Source organism: Mus musculus, chromosome 7 (genome assembly GCF_000001635.26).
Source record: "Mus musculus strain C57BL/6J chromosome 7, GRCm38.p6 C57BL/6J".
NCBI classification, from domain to species: Eukaryota; Metazoa; Chordata; class Mammalia; order Rodentia; family Muridae; genus Mus; species Mus musculus.
In genome coordinates, this window is record NC_000073.6 from 18,224,055 (window position 1) to 18,231,950 (window position 7,896).

The window sequence follows — 7,896 nt, forward strand, 5'->3', positions numbered from 1 at the left end:
TTTAATTTTTTAAGCAATTCAAGGCAGATGGATTCTAGTTTTCATCCTTTTACATGTGGAAATCTGGCTTTCCCAAGAGCAGTAGGTAAAGACACTCTTGTTTCCTCCAATGCATGTCTGTGGCACGAATCTCAGTGCTCTGGGGAGAAAAGAGAGGGTTGCTGGAGTGTGCTGAGCAACAAGCCAGGCTACCTGGAGCATGAAGTCCAAACAAGTCAATGAGGACCTAAGTTTGGTTTCCAGCACCCATCATAGGCACATCACACTGGCCTATAACTAATGCTCCAGGGGATCTGACCCCTTGGCCTCTAGGAGCAACTTCATTCACATGCACAGACTATATGTTGACATACAAGCATGTACACACATATAATATATTAGGTCAATCTTTGGGAAAGCAAAGATACTTACAAATACGGTGATAGACAGTCATATAGGCAAACGAGATGGTGATCACATCACAAAGCAAGATGGCACTGCCCAAATGGGGAGCCCAGGATGGAGCCACTCTGTCTAATGAGCCACTTTGCTGTTCAGGCTCCATAGCACCGCTGTTCACTGAGACATCCTCATGCAGGCAGCATTCCATGGCCAGCTCATCCGGGTAGTAATGTCCTCTGAACCAAAACATGCCATCCTGGAAGCATGCTTGTTGTTACTCAGATCTAAAGAGAGGTTCTCAAGACTCAGAAACAAATGAACTCACAGATCTTGGGAAGTCCCTGAAACATTCTGGATTCACAAGGCCTCATGCCCCCAAGGGTGCATTAGTGTCAAGGACTACTGAGGAGGAGAACACCAATTGCTGAGCTTGCTCAGAGCCAGGAAGTGAGCCCCAGGGTTCCAGCTTTTAAGAGTTCCAACTTTGATGGGGTCCGGCTTTTGGTATGCAGCCATCTCTGTGGCATGCATGCTCCTGTAGGTGATATTTCATTCATTCCTCCTGTAAGTGATTCCAATAAAATCATTGGTTCACAAAGATAGATGTAGTGATACCATTACTATTGAGGCCTGCTCCCCTAGCATAGATGTAGCCATTTTGTTCCATGCCTGCCAGTCAAGGATGCAGAAAATGTTTGACTCAGAGCAGGGTCAAGCTGCCCCATATACTCTGTTATGTTCTGTATATTCTGAGCATTGTTAATTTTTTTATAAGATTCCCCAACCATAAACTCCACTTAGGACCAATCAAAACAGTTAGAACTGTTCTGTCTAGCTAGCCAGAACAGCTTGCATCAGAGCCAACCACCAATGAGCACTTCCTGCACCTGCACATGAACTCATTGAGGTTTTGTGGGTTTTTTTTCCTTTTTAAGATGGCCCTGACATGTGTTTGATGACCAGCCTCAGCTCTCAAAGGCTATGACCCTGATCAGTCTTGGGGTGTGTGTTCAATAAACTATCCCTATCTAACTGAAATCGATGTTTGTGTGGTTTATGAGGTGATCCCTGAACCCCAACGATTACTTTAGTTTGTCTTTGGTACCCCATATTGAGTGAGTGTTGAGTGCTCATGTTTCCCAGGTATGATGTCACACAACAGTCTCTACTCCCTTTTTCCTGTTTCTTCATTTCAGTTCCCAGAGGCACACGAGGATGGTAAGTATGGCGGACTCAGATGTGATGCTGTCAAAAGTATCTCCCACCTACACTCTCATCACACCCACGGGGATTCACCCCCTGGACCGACCTCTGCCCTGGTGTGGAGGTCAGAGATCAAAGCTGGTGCAATTCAAATGCTGACTCCATCACACAAGGTTCCAATGCCCTCTGCGTTTTTTCTTTTTTCTTTTTTTTTAAACAAAGAACCCCTAGGCTTCCATCCAACTTATAATAATAGCTGTTGATGGAATGGGAATTTAACATCTGGGGCCCTGTATACACAAACAGTGGCACAGGCTGCTGAGGCAGGAAGTCGAGAAAATACTATCTAGGGGCTAAGTCCCTAAACCTATCACTTGACAACACGTGGTGGTGACCAGCACGGGGTGCTCTCTCCCCCTCAGGGCTCCTAGTTCACTGTGTTTCCTACTGTGCTATCTTTATGCTTTGTTTATTTCTGCTTTTTCCAACTGGAACTGCTGTCAAATCCTCATTGTTTATCACTACAAGCATTTCTAGCCCTGAGGGAAAGGATTTAGCTTCCAGGTAAAAAGACATTCCCTAGGGCATGAAGTTCAATTGGGAAGAACTACCAAGCATGTATACTTTTAAGAATCTAAAATAAAATCTGTCCCCAGGGTCATGAGAGCAGGAAAACTGGCCCTGCACCTCACTGGGGCAGCACAGTAGAGTAGACACTGGTGGCAGGGGACATGGTAAGCCAGGCCCAAGGGCATGAGCATGGATGAGCTGGGCCTCTTCCATGATGCTAGTTCACAATAGCAACAAAAAGCAAGAATGGCAACAGGAACAGAAGCTAGGAGCTCATATCATAAACCTCGAGCAGGAAGCAGAGGATGGACTTTGTCTAAGGCCTTTTCTGCATCTGTTAAGATGATCACATGATTTTTCTGAGTCTCTTTGAAGGATGGGTAAAACATCATTGTGTGTGTGTGTTGTTTTTCATGACATAACACGAATGACTTCCTAGTACTGAGAGGTTGAACTTTAACTATCCACAAGTCCCTGGAGTCCATCAGGGACTGCTGAAGTCGTGTGTCCCCTTCCCCAACACCACTGCATCCCAGCCCAGCACTGCCACCTGCACAGTACTCAAACACTTTCCTCCTGAAGAGCATCCATCACTTGTAGGAACCACCTGTACACCTCTACCAACATGTTTTCCTGAGTGCTGTGCCATTGATCATTTGCACCACTGCTTTAAACTTTACCCTCATGGTGTCTGTGAGGTTGTAGTTCACCAGGCTCCTCACTAGTCTTGGCTTGTGGTTGTTTTAAAAGAAAATGGTCCCCATAGGCTCATAGGACTGTTAGGGGGTTATGGCCTTGTTAGAAGTGTGCCTCAGTTCTCTTTTGCTGTCTGCCAACCTGGATGTAGAATTCTCAGCTCCTTCTCCAGCACCATGTCTGCCTGTATGCTACCATGCTTCCTGCCATGAGGATACCAGACTGAACCTATGAAACTATAAGCCAGCCACAATTAAATGTTTTCCCTTATAAGAGTTGCCTTGGTCATGGTGTCTCTTCACAGCAGTAAAACCCTAACTACACATGGATTGAGATCCTAAAACCTCTAAGCCCAATTCCACTGACACATTTCCTCCAACAAGGCCACACCTACCCCATAAGCCCCTACATCTCCTAAGGCCACCCCCTAAGCATTCTAATTTTCACTCTGTGGAGGCCTTTCTGTCTTTTCTTTCTTTCTTTCTTTCTGTCTTTCTTTCTTTCTTTCTTTCTTTCTTTCTTTCTTCCTTCCTTCCTTCCTTCCTTCCTTTCTTTCTTCCTTTCTTTCTTTCTTTCTTTCTTTCTTTCTTTCTTCATTCATTCACTTTACATCCTAATATCCATAGCCCCCTCCCCCAACCCCTATCTCCCCTCCTCTTTTTCTCTGAAAAGAGAGATAGATCACCTCACCTTGGCACATCAAGTCACTATAGGACTAGGTGCATCCTCTCCCACTGAGGGCAGACAAGGCAGCCCAGTTAAGGGAACAGGATCTGTAGGCAGACAGATTCAGGGATAGCCTCCACTCCAGCTGTTGAGGATCCAGAATGATAACTGAGTGGCACATCTGCTACAAATATTCAAGGGGCCTAGGTTCCATACTCATTCTTCGGTTAGTGGTTCAACTGGAACTTGTTGCCTGTGGGGCCTGGAATTAGGAGGAACTGGAAGGAAATGGAAGCCTGTGGGGGCCATTCTTATTTAAACCACCAGACACCCAACTTTCAGTTCTTTTTCCACAAAGAAACAAAAGCCTAATACAGCAAAATATAGCCCAAAACCTACACACACAAAAAAAAATACCACATCCAAGAAGATCACACACACACATATACGACCAAATAGAAGTACACACAACAAAACTGTGGTGTCCAATTATACATCATTGGTCCATTGGTCAATTACTCCTGAACATGATGGTCCTGGAGTATTGATACAACAAGTGTCATTTACTGAAGAAAACTGATTTTTCCCTTGCCTAGTAGGTACACGTGACAGTTCAATTGTTAACCTTTACCATTGTGGCTAGTCACCAGGGGCCTGCCTGGACTTTAGGGTACTGAGCTGAGGTGGAACACAGAGTTGGACAAAGGCCAAATACTGAAGATCTATGGCCTTGTAACTTTCTCTTACTGTTCTGAGGGCCAGAGATTGATAGCCTCTGCAAACTTAACTCTTTCTTACTGTTAGTGCTGGTCTCAATAGTTAACTAACCTGGACCCTTGAGGCTCTCAGAGTCTGAGATGCCTAAACCAAAGAACATACACGGGTTGGAGCTCTCTGCACATATGTAGCAGATGTGTAGCTTGGTCTTCATGTGGGTCCTGAACAACTGGAGCAGGAGCTATCCCAAAAGTTGCTGCCTGACTGTGGGATGGATATATTCTTCTAGCTGGGCTGCCTTGTTTGACCTCAGTGGGAGAGGATCCACCTAGCCTTGCAGAGAGTTGAAGTGCCAGGGTATGGGGATACCCAGGGGACCCCCACCTACTCAGAGGAGAAGGGAAGGAGAGATGGGGAAGGATTGTGGGTGGGGATGACTTACAGGGGGGCAGCGAACAGGATATAAAGTAAATAAATTAAAAATTAAGTTAAAAAGAAAAAAGAAAGAAAAATTAAGTGCTGGTCTCTTATTCTATAACTCTTTGTGCTTTAATAAGCACTGATCTCTGGTGATTAACACATGCTGGTTTGCAGAGGGGAATTAAGTAAAGGATTTATTGCCAGGGCTGCTTCCTCTGTGAAACCAGCCAGGAGCTCCATTGGCCAAGCCAGCGCCTCAAAGTTTGTTAAATAGGGAGAAAATAAAGGAAAAGAATTTAAATCTTTTACACATGCAATATGCGTGCACGCGCGCACGCGCGCACACACACACACATTCTGGCTGGGTCTGATAATTTGTCTCAACTCTACAAGTGTTCTTTCATACTCACATACATATACACATATTTACACACATATGTATAAACAAACAGACATATGCATATACACATTTGGTGGATGGGGCTGAGCCCCAAATACCACACACATACATTTGGATGGATGGATGGATGGATGGATGGATGGATGGATGGATGGATGGATGGATGGGGCAGAGCCCTCCAAGCCACTGCTTTGTTTCCTTTCTTTGTCCTTTTAGTAACCAAAAGTTCTTAGAAACTTACCTCATAGATAAAATGTCACACAAAGAGGGAGTTACAGAAGGATGATGATATCATGTTCAAAGCACTGCTTCAGTCTCTGACCTCAAAGTACTGCGATCGTAAGTTCCAAGCCACAGTTTCACATGGACGTGCTTTACCATAGTGCACACTTGTGACTCTGTTCTTGGATCTGAGCTAGAATGAATGTTTTTCCTTGATCACAATTTTTTTGAAGTCTCTCTTTTTAGTGTAATTGTGAAAGCTTATTTCACAATTTCTTATGCAGCCTTTACTTACTATTTTATGAGAAATTGGCACATTCTATCCTGATTCTAACTTTATCTTTCTGGCAAAATAACTAAAACCATTTCTTAAAACTTTCTTCCCACTTTTACGCAACTGATTTGCTGTCACAACACAAGTGTTGTGAAAACCACCTCTAATTCAAAGCCAAAACGGGAACAGCCAACATTGTCCTTATTGGACATATATATTCAGGCAAGTCCACCACAACCAGCCACCTAATCTACAAATGTGGTGGAATCAACAAATGAACCATCAAAAAGTTTGAAAAGGAGGCTTCCAAAAATGGGAAAAGATTCCTCAAGTACTCCTGAGTCTTGGACAAATAGAAAGCTGAGCGTGAGTGTGGTATCACTATTGACATCTCCCTGTGAAAATTTGAGCCCAGCAAATACCATGTGACTATCATTGATGCCCCAGGACATGGAAACTTCATAAAAAACATGATTACAGGCACATCTCAGGTCAACTGTGCTGTCCCGATTGTTGCTGCTGGTGTTGGTGAATTTGAAGCTGGTATCTCCAAGAACGAACAGACCCGTGAGTGTGCCCTTCTTGCTTACACCCTCAGTGTGAAACAGCTAATTGTTAGTGTGAACAAAATGTATTCCACTGAGCCACCCTACAGTCAGAAGAGATACGAGGAAATCTTTAAGGAAGTCAGCAACATTAAGAAATGTGGCTACAACCATAAGCCAGTAACATTTGTGCCGATTTCTTGTTGGAACGGTAACAACATGCTGAAGCTAGGTGCTAATATGCCTTGGTTCAAGGGATGGAAAGTCACCTGTAAAGATGGCAGTGTCAGTGGCACCACAACCCTGGAAGCTTTGGATTGTATCCTGCCACCAACTCTTCCGACTAGCAAGCCTCTGTAACTGCCCCTTCAGGATGTCTATAAAATGAGGGGTACTGGTTCAGTCCCTGTGGGCCAAGTGGAAACTGGTGTTCTCAAACCTGGTTACCTTTGTTCCAGTCAAGTCAAGTCTGATGAAATTCACCATGAAACTTTGAGAGCAGCTTTTCCTGGGGACAATGTGAGCTTCAATGTAAAGAATGTCTCCATCCCAGCACTCAGCAGGAGGCAGAGGCAGGCAGATTTCTGAGTTCGAGGCCAGCCTGGTCTACAAAGTGAGTTTCAGGACAGCCAGGGCTACACAGAGAAACCCTGTATTGAAAACCAAAAAAAAAAAAAAAAAAAAAAAAAGTCTCCATCAAAGACATAAAGACATTAGACATGGCAATGTTGCTGGCGATTACAAAAATAACCCACCAATGGAAGCAGCTGGCTTCACTGCTCAAGTGATTGTCCTGAACCATCCAGGCCAAATTAATGCTGCTTATGCTCCTGTACTGGATTGTCAAGTAGCCCACATAGCATGCAAGTTTGCTGAGCTTAAAGGAAAGCTTGATCCTCATTCTGGTAAGAAGCTGGAAGATGGCCCCAAATTCTTGAAGTCCGGTGATGCAGCCATTGTTAATATGGTCCCTGGCAAGATCATATGTGTTGAGAGCTTCTCTGATTATCCTCCACTTGGTCATTGTGCTTTTCATGACATGAGACGGACAGTTGCTGTGGGTGTCATCAAAGCTGTGGACAAGAAGGTGGTTGGAGCTGGCAAAGTCACCAAGTTTGCCCAGAAAGCTCAGAAGGCTAAATGAATATTATCCCTAATACCTGCCACCCCAATCTTAGTCAGTGGTGGAAGAATGGTATTAGAACTGTTTGCCTCAAATGACCATTTAAGTTTACTAGTGAAAGACTGGTTAATGATAACAATGCTTCGTAAAACCTTCAGAAGGAAGGGTGAATATTTTGTGGACCATTTTTGTGTGTGTGTGGCAGTTTTAAGTTATTAGTTTTCAAAATCAGTACTTTTAAAAGGAAACAACTTAACCAAAGGCCTGTCACAGAATTTTGAGACCCATTAAAATGAGTTTAATGAGGAGCTGGTGAGATGGCTCAGTGGGTAAGAGCACCCGACTGCTCTTCCGAAGGTCCGGAGTTCAAATCCCAGCAACCACACGGTGACTCACAACCATCTGTAACAAGATCCGATGCCCTCTTCTGGAGTGTCTGAAGACAGCTACAGTGTACTTACATATAATAAATAGATAAATAAATAAATAAATAAATAAATAAATATGAGTTTAATGAGAAAAATTCTTTCTAAAATTATTTGAATCAATAAACAGTTGTATAAAAGAATTCATTTATTCATTCGATCATTCTTTTTTCCCATTCAACAAACACTTTACTTGTACAAGCTCTTCATGGCAGATCCTGGATGGTGGAGGGGAGGAGGGATTCTCCTGCACT

General features: G+C 43.7%; 1 pseudogene; it reads left to right on the forward strand.

The window, feature by feature from the left end:
• Positions 5,662-7,433, forward strand: Gm9521 (predicted gene 9521; annotated as a pseudogene).
• The last annotated feature ends 463 nt before the right edge of the window (positions 7,434-7,896 follow it).